The sequence below is a fragment of the Hippopotamus amphibius genome, chromosome 2, assembly GCF_030028045.1.
Source record: "Hippopotamus amphibius kiboko isolate mHipAmp2 chromosome 2, mHipAmp2.hap2, whole genome shotgun sequence".
Taxonomy (NCBI): domain Eukaryota; kingdom Metazoa; phylum Chordata; class Mammalia; order Artiodactyla; family Hippopotamidae; genus Hippopotamus; species Hippopotamus amphibius.
The window spans coordinates 68,957,121-68,970,192 of NC_080187.1; the positions used below are offsets into that span (position 1 = coordinate 68,957,121).

The 13,072-nt window shown below is 36.1% G+C and overlaps 1 pseudogene; it reads right to left on the minus strand.

Annotated features, from left to right (window-relative positions):
- Positions 1 to 286: 286 nt before the first annotated feature.
- LOC130847315 (U6 spliceosomal RNA) lies at positions 287 to 387 on the minus strand (annotated as a pseudogene).
- Between the last annotated feature and the right edge of the window lie 12,685 nt (positions 388 to 13,072).

A 13,072-nucleotide genomic window follows, 5' to 3' on the forward strand; every position in this document is an offset into this window, starting at 1 on the left:
GGAAGTAGAAGTCACCTGTCTTTCCATAATTCCTGCTGACATTTGAATTCTGTGCTGACATACAGAAATATGTGCACCAATGTGAGAAGTCACATATACCTCCATCATTGCAGAAATGGGATCCATGCTATGCAAACTCTGTTATATACTGATATTTTAAGAAAACTTACATTAAAGCACGGCACACTTAGAAAAATGTGCACAAAACATAAGTGGATAAATGTGTTACCCAGCACAAAAGAGCTGGATAAATGTTCACAAATAAACACTCAGATTAAGAAAAAGAAACAATGTGGAACATTTTACCAGTTTGCATGTCATCCTTACCCAGGTGCCATGCTAACTCTGTATCATTCTAATTTTAGTTTATGTGCTCCTGAAAGGTACACTTAAAATGTATCAAGGATACATTTTCATGTTAACAAAGGAACTATATTTCATTGACTATAAGACATCATTGATTGTTAGTGTCCATTGTTTTAGGTATTGCAGAGAAAGAAAGAAAGAAGGAAAGAAAGAAAGAGAGACAGAGAAAGGAAGAAAAAGAAAGGAAGGAAGAAAGAAAGAGGGATGGAGGGAGGGAGAAAGAAGAAGAGGGAAAGAGAAAAAGGAACAAAGCAAGCAACAAGTGCCAACTAAACTATATAGCACAACGCTTTCTAGATAGGAAAATCCTGTGCCAAAACCATCTTCTTTTTTAAAAAAAACTGAGATGTAATTGACATTTAACATTATATTAGTTTTGGGTATGCAGCATAATGAGTCAGTATTTGTATATTGCAAAATGATCACCACAATAAGTCTAGTTAACATCCATCACCACACACAGCACATTTTTTTCTTCTGATGAGAACTTTGAAGATCTACTCTCTCAGCAACTTTCAAGTGTACAATACAGTATTATTAACTATAGTCACCATGCTGTACATTACATCCCCAGGACTTTCTCATTTTATAACTGGAAGTTTGTACCTTGGGGCCCCCTTCACCCATGTTGCCCATCCCCCTTCCCCTGCCTCTGGCAACCATCAATTTGTTCTCTGAATCCATGAGTTTGTTTTTTTGTTTGTTTTTCATTTGTTTGTTTGTTTTAGATTCCACCTGTAAATGAGATCATACAGTATTTGTCTTTCTCTGTCTGATATAACCAGCTTCTTGACGCTTTGAAATTTCCTTCATCTGTTCTGAAGTTTGCCATTTTCTCCACCCTTCAAGCTGCATTGTATGGTATGCGAAGGCAATCTCTTTGCATTTCCTTATCTTTAGCCACTTTGGCTATCTTCTTTCTTGGGTGCCATCAAGCACTGGTTGCTTTTTCTCCAGAAAAATATGAAACTGTGGTCATTCTTCTGATGAAAATTATTTGCTTCAGTAATACTACCTTTGCGCTCTGCTTTTCTATTTCCATATCTTTCTGCATACATTATATGATCTTGTTTCAGTGCTGGTTATGTGAAATCTTTTGCAAGTCATTTTATTTATTTATTTATTTTTGTTTTTTTAAGCTCTTTATTGGAATATAATTGCTTTACAGCAAGTCATTTTAAATAACAAACTCAACGTGTGTAATACCAATAAGGTGTATAACTCAATTTGAAATGACATATAAAAGCTTTGCAGGAGTTCATACATGCCCAAGCAGTTAGGAGGAGAGCAGAACCTATGTGAAAAATGTAGGTCTAAGAGTCAGCGAAATATAGCATATATGCAGCATCATTTTTTTTTATAATTGAGATTTTACTGGTTTATCGTTTTGTCTGTTCACAGACTTTAAAATAATCTATACACAATTCTTATGCAAGTACTAACAAATCTAAAAAAAAGTGGTTGCAATCCTTTTCTAAAAAGTCACCCAGTTACTTCAGTTAAAATTTGGAGGCAAATTGTCCTTCGGAAGAGGATATCAATCACTAATATGATAAAATATTGATAAGTTGTTAGGTTAAAGTCCCACTAATTCAAGATTTAATAACACACTTAAATATACTAGAAAAAGGTTCAGTCTTTCACAGTGTATGATCAAAGCTGTAGGATAAACTTGGCTACTGCTACCGAAGATGTCACAGATGGCACTCAAGTCTTACCAAGAGGGCCAAGATCAGGAAGCAATTTCCCTAGACAACTATTCTACCAAAGAACAGCGTGGGTATAGAAGATCAGCAATGAAATGCTTGAGACATGCTAAGAGCACAATTATGATTGTGAATTGCACTTAATTATGCTTCACGGTAAAGGATGCAACCCTCCCCGCTCCCAGCCTGTGGAACGGTAAGATGGAGCACAAGGTGTCTAAGACTTCCTTAGTTCAACGTTCCTCGAATTCCAAGTTATGCAGAAAAATAAAAAACAGCAACTGATTTTACCTTTTGAGAAAAAGCATTTACACTTATCTAAATATGTAAAAAAATTCTTAGTTATTTTTGGAGCATCTAAAAAACATGCCTTTGCAAGACAGTTGAACAGTAAGGGGAGAATGGAGACCATGGAGAAGATTTGGGAGAGGCTACGCATCATCAGACTTGGCTTCTTTTCCTTCTGCTTCATCAGAGGCTGGACTCTCTTCTGTTTTCTGCAGTTACCCCTTCTTTAGTGTCTTCCTGACCCACTTCAGCTTCCTTCTTTTGCTCCTCTTTCACCTTTTTTGGTTTGCACACTAAAGATTGCTTCTTCCCTGCTGCCTTTTTGCCGCTTAGTTTCAATGTTTGCAGATACAGTTTGGTGGACCATTTTGCTGATCCCTCCTCTGGGTTTCTTTGCTGCCCCTTGGGCTGAACTGCTCTGGCTCTCGGGCATCTTGGCTGTGCTTGTGGTGGTGAGGGCTGCTGCCACTCCTGTTGCTGCATGGCTGGAACCTGAATCATCGTTTTTCACACACAATCGTCCCTCACAGGGGAGCGCCGTACTTTGTTTACCAATCCTGAAAATGATGGAAATTGAAGCCTTCTCTAATTTTTCACTATTTGTGAAAGTCAAGAAAATAATTCTTTTGCCCAGATAATTATACGTTTTGTATAACTATTTCCTTGGACTACATTGGTCCTGAAATTCCATTGGTCCTGAAAGAAGGACCAATAACCCAAGTGTTATTGCACATTTTTTGGATTTTATGTGTACTTTAAAAAAGTTACACAGATTGACCCCCACTGATGGAGCCTGAGAATGTGTAATTCCTGAATCCTTGAGAATACTTTCCTGGATAATACTTCATACATTATTGGCTTTATTTTATTGATGGAAAACACCTCTTCCGATACATCAACTTTTTTTCTGATTTCTATGTTGTAAATTTATTTTAGATTGTCATTTACCTTTTTAAATGTTTTCATAGCTTTTTTTGCCATACAGAAATTCTAAATTTTTATGAGTTCATTCTATTGATATTTTCCTAGATGGCTTTTGGGTTTTATTCTATTCTTCTGAGGCCTTCTTTTTTTTGAGATAATATACGTACTTTATTATTCTGTTTATTTTTATCATTTCAAATTTAAAAATCCAATTGTGAATTTGATTAGAGTTTCATTCCATTAGATGTTAATTTGGGAATAATTGTAATGCTTACAATATAAAAGCTTCTAATCTGGACTACAATATATCTTTCCACATTTTGTACCTTTTAGGTACCTCAGTAAAGGTTTGTAATCCTTTTCATATAAATCCTAAATGCATTTAGTTTTGATTCTACTTTTAGTTATTTTTGTCTCCATTGCTCTCTGAAAGGAAAAATTTCCCTTACTGTTTCTAAGAAATTAATGGTGACATGTAGACAGAATATAAATGAGGTGAAGAATATTCTAGTGTCTCAGCAGTTGATATTAACTTTTGTTTATATGAAGAGCTTGGTTTTACTGCAAAAACACTGTAATAATCCCAAGGATACAAGTGATTGTGTGGCTGATATTTAGGTTTCATGAAAATGAAAAGAAGCTTTTAAAAGAAGAGAAAGAGTAGGTGAGCGACAAAAGGAAAGTTCTAGAATGTGGTCTCTGGTGAGCACAGCTCCTTGACCTCAAAGACCCCAAATCACAAGCGTGGATTCAACTAAAGAAGCCAGAAGTAGGCCTTTTAATTCTGGGGCCAAGAGCTGGGGTCCTGACTATCCATGTTTGTACTGTTGGCAAGAGCCACTATGGAAGGAATTGTCTGATGGAAATAATGTGTGCTATGTGGTGTCAGCTTTTCAGTTTGGCTACCTGGTTAGCAAATTCTATTTCCTTAATAAAATTTATTTTTAGGGTCACAGGAAAATTGGGTGCAAAATACAGAGAATTCCCATATACCCCCGCCCATCAACCTCTCTCAATGTCAACATCCTAGCAGATTCTAGTTTTTATTTTCAATAATATTCGTAGTGCTAGAGGATTATTTGTTAGAAAGTGGGATTTGTGGCAGATTTGAATTTTGCATCAAGCTTGGCATGAAGCAAAAGCAGAATCTACATATGGGTATAATTGGATATCAAGGTTTTATTTATAATGGTGTTGGATTATATATGCATTTGATGTACATGAATTCAAATGTCTGCTCTGACAGGGAAAAAAATGAGGAAGAAAGAAAAGGAAAAAAAATGATGTGAATGTTAGAAAATTCTATCACCTATTCCATCTAAAAAAGTTATATACAAGAGTAAGCATGACAAAGGGAATATTGGACAAATTGTCTTTGCTGGGCACATGGACAAGTGGTGTGTATATCCGTCTCCTTTCTGTTGAAATTTTTCAATGGTAATTTTACAGTACTAGATTTTTGGTCTTTTGTTTTCTAAGTGAAAAATCATTTGCAAATCAAATCATCTCCAAATAATAAATTTTCTCTTTTCTGATTTTTGTCTCTTTTATAATGTTTAGAACTCCCTTTTTAATACATAGAAGTTCCAGTTTGAATAATGGATGTGAAAGCTAGTATTCTGTTCTTGCTCCTAATTTAGTTACTGTGGATATATTTCATCATGTTAAGAATCTATTTTTCTAGTGTTGATTCATAGAGGTTTTTTTTTTAAAAAAGGAAAATAGGTTTTGAATAGTATCAAGTATCTTTTCAATACTGATTGAGATGATCATATGCTTTCATACTTTGACTAATTTTATAAACTATATGCATTTTTTCTTAACATTTAATCATGCTTGCATTCATGGAGTAAAGTCAACTTGGTAATGATAAATTATTACTATGGACTTTTAAGATTTGAATTGCATATATTTTATTTATAATTTTCACATCATATTCCTAAGTGAGATTGCTCTGTGGTTTTTTTTTTTTTCCCCTCTATTTTTGTCAGGTTATGGATTAACTGATTGTCTTTTATCTCATCTTTTTTTTCTTTTTTTAAAATTTTTAACTTTTTTTTCAGATCTTTATTGGAGTGTAATTGCTTTACAAAGTTGTGTTAGTTTCTGCTGTACAACAAAGTGAATCACTGTATTTATACATACATTCCCATATCGTCTCCCTCTCAAGCCTCCCTCTCACCCTCCCTATCCCACCTCTCTAGGTCATCACCAATCAGCGAGTTGACCTCCCTGTGTTATACAGCAAATTCCCACTAGCTATTTTACATTGGGTAGTGTATGTCAATGCTACTCTCTCACTTCGTTCCAGCTTCCCCTTTCCCCCTCCCCATGTCCTCAAATCCATTCTCTACATATCTCGTCTTTTCTGTCCTGTTTCTAGTCTGTGATTTTGATATCTAAAAAGTTCCTTTTAATATTATTATTATTATTTTAAAGTATAATTTTCATGAAGTTGAGCATAAACATCTATAATTCAGCAATTCTACTACTAGGTAGAAACTCTGTTTCAAATCTAAGCCTATTCCAATTCAGGTTGCTATAGTCCCATAACAATACACATGTCTCTTAGGAGACATATAAAGAATGTCCATGGTACTATTGTTTACAGTGGAAAAATATTGGGTACCATTTAAGTGTGATTAGTTGTAAAATGAAAAAAATATATTGTATAGGCAATATTGCACATCATCATGAATTATTTTCAAAAACAAAATACTGTGCAAAACACACATGAAGAAGAGTATATAAGGTATGACTCTATATAAAAGCTTGAAACAAACAAAACTAAACAATATATTGTTTGGGAATTTATTCATATGTATGTATGAAGAAATTACAAATAAAAGGAAAGAAACACTTAATAAAAAGTCCAGATAGTAGAGACAAGGGGTGGGGGCTTGTGAGTAGGGAGGGGCGCTGTAGGGGGTTTCAAAATTACCAGTAACTTTTCTTTCTTAAGTTGGATTGCAGATAAATGGGTGTTTATTTTATTGTTATTGATTTTGAACTGTTCATTTACATATATGGATACACCATTTTGTATATCTCAGTGTATTAGTTTCCCAAGGCTACTGTAACAAACTGTCACAATGTAGGCATCTGTTGTTTTTTTTTTTTTATAAATTAAAAAAAAATTTAATTTTTGGCTGCGTTGGGTCTTCTTTGCTGCATGTGGGCTTTCTCTAGTTGTGGCGAGCGGGGACTACTCTTTGTTGCGATGCGCAGGCTTCTTATTGTGGTGGCTTCTCTCATTGTGGAGCACTGGCTCTAGGTGCATGGGCTCAGTAGTTGTGGCGCACGGGCTTAATTGCTCCACAGCATGTGGGATCTTTCCAGACCAGGGCTCAAACCCATGTCTACTACCTTGGCAGGAGGATTCTTAACCACTGCACAACCAAGGAAGCCCGCATCTTAAAACAGCAGAAATTTATTCTCTGTTGTCTGAAATTTAGTTCTGGCAACTAAATCAAGGTGTCAGCAGGGCCAGGCTTCTTCTTCTTTTTTTTAAAATAAATTTATTTATTTATTTTATTGGCTGTGTTGGGTCATTTTTGCTCTGCGCGGGCTTTCTTTTTAGTTGTGGTGAGTGGGGGCTACTCTTCGTTGTGGTATGTGGGCTCCTCATTGTCGTGGCTTCTCATTGCAGAGCATGGGCTCTAGGCACGTGAGCTTCAGTAGTTGCAGCACATGGGCTCAATAGTTGTGGCTCACGGGCTCTAAAGCGCAGGCTCAGTAGTTGTGGCACACGGGCTTAGTTGCTCCGTGGCATGTGGGATCTTCCTGGAGCAGGGCTCGAACCCATGTCCCCTGCATTGGCAGGCCGATTCTCAACCACTGCGCCACCTAGGAAGCCCCAGGGCCAGGCTTCTTCTGAAAGCTCTAGGGTAGAAGCCTTTCTTGCCTCTTCTTCGCTCTAGTGGCTCCCAGGAATCCTTGGCTTGTAGCTGCATCCTTCCAATCTCTGCCTCCATCTGCCTCCATCACATGGCCGTCTTCCTTGTGTGGGTTTCTGTGAGTCTTTTCTTCCTTTAAAGATACCACCCTATAAGGCCTTCCTCTAAGGCCCACCCTAATCCAGTATGACTTCATCTTAATTTAACTAATTACAACTGCCAAGATGCTATTTCCAAGGTGACCAGTTCTGAGGTCCTGGGTGGATGTGTTTTGGGGGAACACTATTTAACACACCACACTTATGTATTTCATTTTTTAGGGAAATAAGTTTCCTAAAAAAGAGTAGTATTGGGCTATGAGTTTTGGGGAATGATTTTTCAGCTTAATTTGAGTGTTTATCATTCTTTTTCAAAAATAAATGTCATGGGTTTTAGCTCTTAAAAAAGTATGTTTCTCTTCTGCAACCTGAGTGTACTGTTTCCTTTTTCTCTAGTCACTGAACTTTGCTTCTTAGGCTCCGTGTTGCTTTTTTCTGTTTATTTGACACTGAAGCAGTGCAGGGCTAGTCAGGCTCGGTTCACCTGGCTAGGGACAGGGGTTGGCCTCGATCCCTCTCAATATCCACCAGAATGCTGCCAGTGTCCTCTTCTCAGATCTTAAGGGATAAGGGTGAGTGCTTGTGCATCATACTTGGCTAACTGTGCAGGCATCTTTTCTCCTTGTAAGGACTGTTGAATAATTGGGTGCAAATGTAGTTCTTTTTGAAATAACCTATCATTCTTTCTTCATCAGAGAAAGAAAAGAAAAAATTTCAGTTTCTGCAGGACACTTCCCCAGTGGCCATTCCTGATTCTGTCCCTCTTTCCTCCAAATCCCATACCTTGGAAATGATCATTTTCTGCCTTGTCTATTTCAGCTCCTGGCCAGATTGCATTCCATGTAGTTACAGCCTCAGAATGGTGCAGGAAGCCAACTGACAATGCGGTTTAGGGAAAAGATGCTAGGGCCCAGTATGAAAAAAATAGTCCGATATTGTTGTTTCTTGTTTATTAAATTTTAAAAAATATTAAAAGAAAAGTTATGTAAATATTTGCCTTGACTATTTGAAATTTTCTTGGCCTCAGTTTTCAGAAAGCTTCATGGTTAAAGCTGGAACATAATGTAATTATAAAACTGCTAGAAATGTGTCTTCTAAAGTCCTAAGGGTGTAAAATTGTCCCTTTGAATTTATTTTTGTCATTGTTTACTTTATATACTTGTTCAAACACACGTACATTTTTTTAAAATTTTATTTATTTATTATTTTTTTGGGGGTACACCAAGTTCGATCATCTGTTTTTATACACAGATCCCCGTATTCCCTCCCTTCCTTGACTCCCCCCCCACCTCGAGTCCCCCTCACCCTCCCCGTTCCAGTCCTGTAGGGCATCTTTCATCCTCGAGTTGGACTCCCTTTGTTATACAACGACTTCCCACTGACTATCTGTTTTACAGTTGGTAGTATATATATGTCTGTGCTACTTTCTCGCTTCATCTCAGCTTCCCCTTCACCCCCCACCCCCTCCCAAACCTCGAGTTCTCCAGTCCATTCTCTGTATCTGCGTCCTTGTTCTTGTCACTGAGATCATCAGTACCATTTTTAGATTCCGTATATGTGAGTTAGCGTACAATATTTGTCTTTCTCTTTACACATGTACATTTTTAAGCTATTGGATAACAAAAATTTTAAATCTATGTTATTGTGTAGCAGTAGTTTCTTCATTTCATTTCATTATATATTATTATATAGAATATATCACAATTTATCCATTTTACTCTTAAAATTTTGTTTATATTTATGTATATATTTTCCAGTGTGATTGTTTTCTTTTCCTTCCTTCCTTCCATGTCCTTCCTTCCGTGTCCTTCCTTTCTTTTTCTTCCTTCCTTCCTTCCTTTCTTTCTTTCTTTCTTTCTTTCTTTCTTTCTTTCTTTCTTTCTTTCTTTCTTTCTTTCTTTCTTTCTCTCTTTCTCTCTCTCTTTATTTCTTCTTCCTTCCTTCCTTCCTTCCTTCCTTTCTTTCTTTCTTTCTTTTTCTTTCTTTCTTTTTCTTTCTTTCTTTCTCTCTCTCTCTTTCTTTCTCTCTTTCTCTCTTTCTCTCTCTCTCTTTCTCTCTCTCTTTATTTCTTCTTCCTTCCTTCCTTCCTTCCTTCCTTCCTTTCTTTCTTTCTTTTTCTTTCTTTCTTTTTCTTTCTTTCTTTCTCTCTCTCTCTCTCTCTCTTTCTTTCTTTCTTTCTTTCTTTCTTTCTTTCTCTTTTTCACTTTTATTGAGATATAGTTGACATACAGCACTGTTTAAGGTATACACATAATGACTTAACTTACATACATTACAAAGTGATTGTCACAATAAGTTTGGTGAATACCCATCATCTCATACAGATACAAAATTAAAGAAATAGAAATAATTTTTTTCCTTGTGGTGAGAGCTCTTAGGGTTTACTCTCTTAACTTTCACGTGCAACATACAGCAGTGTTAAATACATTTATCAGGTTGAACATTACATCTCTAGTACTTATTTATCTTATAGCTGGAAGTTTGTACCCTCTGACTGCCTTCATCCAATTCCCTCTCCCCCCATCCTACGCCTCTGGTAACCACCTATCTGATCTCTTTTCCTATGAGTTTGTTTGCTTTTGAAGCGTAACTGTTAGTTTTCTCAATACCATTTATTGAAGAGGCTGTCTTTCACTATATGAATATATCGCAATTATCCATTTTACTCAAAATTTTTTATTGTGGTAAAATATACATAAGATAAAAATTTACCATTTTAACTATTTTAAAGTGCACAGTTCAGTGGCATTAAGTACATTTATGCTGTTGTACAACTATCACCCCCATCTGTCTCCAGAAATTTTCATCCTCCCAAACAGAAACGCCGCACTCATTAAACAATAATTCCCATTCCCCCTTCCCCCACCCCCTGCCAACCACCATTCCACTTTCTGCCTCTGTGGGTTTGACTACTTTAGGGACATCATATAAGTGGAATTGTACAATATTTGTCCTTTGGTGTCTGGCTTATTTCACTAAGCATAATGCTTTCAAGGCTCATATATGTTGTAGTATGTATCACTTTCCTCGCTTTTAAGGCTGAATAATATTCTACTGTACAGATATCCAGCATCTTATTTATCCATTCATCTATTAATGGGCACTTGGCTTGCTTCCACCTTTGGGCTACTGTGAATGTTGTTCGTGGGAACATGGGTGTACCAATATCCACTCAGATCTCTGTTTTCTATTCTTTTGAGTATGTATCCAGAGGTGACATTGCTGGGCCTTGAGTTAATCCTGTGTTTAATTTTTTTGAGGAATCACCATACTGTTTTCCACAGTGGCTGCATCATTTTACATTTCTACCCCTCCATTCTACTCTTGATGGACATTTGGGGGGTTGTTTCTAGTTTGGGCTACTATGAATAATACAAAAAGCATGCTTACACATGTCTGTTTGTGCACTTATGTACAAAACGTTTTCATGGGTATATGCCAGGAACAGGATTGTACGTATGCATATGGTCATCTCTAACAGAGCATCCCAGACTTTTTCCAAAGTACCAGTACCAACTAACACTACCGCCCGCACTCTGAGAGTTCCATTTGTTTCCATTCTTGCCAGCTTAGCCTTGTCGGTTGTTGAAATGTTAGCCACTCTGATGAGTGCATAGTGTATCTCATTGGGACTAATAATGCCGAGTGTCTTTCATATGCATATTGATCATTTGGACAGCCACTTTCATGAAGTGTCTGGTTTAAATCTTTTGCCTTTAAAAAATTGGATTGTTTGTCTTTTTCTTATTGATTTGAAAGAATGTTTTATATATTCTGGATATAAGTTTTTTTGTTGGATGTATGCTTTGCAAATAGCTTTTCCTACTCTGTGGCTTGCCCTTTCACTTACGTCCTATAGCTTAAAAAATGCTTTTTCCTATGTGTGATAGTTTTGATCACAACTGAGAATTTTTTCACTTACATTTCTAATTGGTTATGGTTAATCTGGATAAAAGGTACTAATTTATATATATTTATTTTGTAATTAGCCCCTTTACCAAGTCTATGTTTTATGAAATCTTAAGTTCTCTAGGAATTTAATGTCATCTATAAAGAAAGAAAGGTATTTATCTTCTTTTTCATATTCTGTTTATTTTGTTTTTGTGCATTAGCTAAATATTTCTAAACATTATTGAAAAGTAGTGGGCATAGTATACATTCCTATCTTGGTCCTGATTTTAATGGAAATGACTCCAGTAATTCACTGTTTAGCATATAATTTGCTGTGGCCTTTTCCATTTTTAAATAATGTCTTTCTGTTTTACATTATATGTAGTTATGGTCTCAGGATGATGCAGAAAGTAAAGTGCTAATTACAATTTGTAGAAGGGTCCAATATTGAACTAGAACTAACTATTTGATTCCTCTGTTTCCATTAAAATAAACTTCCTTTAAGGCAGTGGCTCTCAAAAATTTTTAATTTTGACTTAACCTATTTTGGTCTCTGTTTTTCCTGTATATATTTGCAAAACAATGTTTACCTTTTTATGTATGAGACACTCTGATGTTTTCTATTCTGTTTTTCATTTAAATATATTAGTTGAGACCTTCTTAATTGATTTGATGATCCATTATGGTTTACAATCCACTGTTGGAAACATCCCTTCCTAAGTTAATAGTTGTCTCTTTTCTAGCCCTTGGGCTGCAAAAAGGTATATGGATAATAATTCAGTGAAACACAGGAAATGGTTGAGGACACATTTTTTAGTACTTCAAAATACTGTCCTGCTACACTATTTAAACATTGGAAAAGTTCAGAGGTTTTTGAAAATGAGTTATATGAAATTATTAGGCTTAATCACACTGAGGGCTCAGTTTCTTGAGTGAGTTGAAACATTTTTACTGAACTGATGACCATTTACAGATTATAATTTTTCATATGGCATTGTGAAAACATTTTCTGATTAGGTAATAAAAAATGGTCAATAATAGCTGTATTAGTCAACTATTGATGTGATAATACTGTATAACAAACAACTCCAGAATCTCAATGGTGTACAACAAAAAACATTAATTTCCTCACCCACAGATCTGCAGGTTAGTTGGAATGGTTCTACTCTAGGCTGAGAGTTGGGTTCAAGTCTGTTCCTTTGTTTTGGACATCACAGAGAGCAGCTGCAAAGCACCTGCTTTCCTCATGGAAGATGGTAGAAGTGCAAGATGGGGAAGCCAACTTATGAGAGTTCATTAAAAGCCCTGCTCTAAAATGCCACACTGTTGTTTTGTTGGCATTCCATTGGCTAAAGCAAGTCACATGGCTGAGCCCGTCATCAATGGGATGGAGAGGTAAACAGTGGATTTCACCGACAAGGATGAGGGAGAAAGAAAGAACTCTAAGCCAATAGTTCACCCTCCTACGATAGGCAACATTTCCAGAACTCTGTCTATTCTGTTCACTTATATCTGTAGTCATAATAGTCACTGCTCAAAATAAGAAATAAATTGGCCCTTTATTTCATTATGAGAAAATTTAATTCCTTGGTAAAAAAATTGCTTTTTGAAAAAAGGGTTACACTTACATTGTACAAGCAATTGTTTTCCAGTATATTTATTGAACATTTAAAAAAGAAGCCTTAAATATTTATGCAAGGTAGCCAGGGAAATGTATCCTTTGGATAGCTTTGTATATTGCATTTTTATAGCCTCAGTGCATGCTGCATTTCTAGTAATAAATACCCAACCATGGATGAAATCGGAAAAATTTAATGACTCTCACGTAGGAGAAAGAGGTTGCTTTCCTAATTCCCTTTATGATGAAGTTCTTACTTTAACTATACCATTTCTTTTCCTGTGG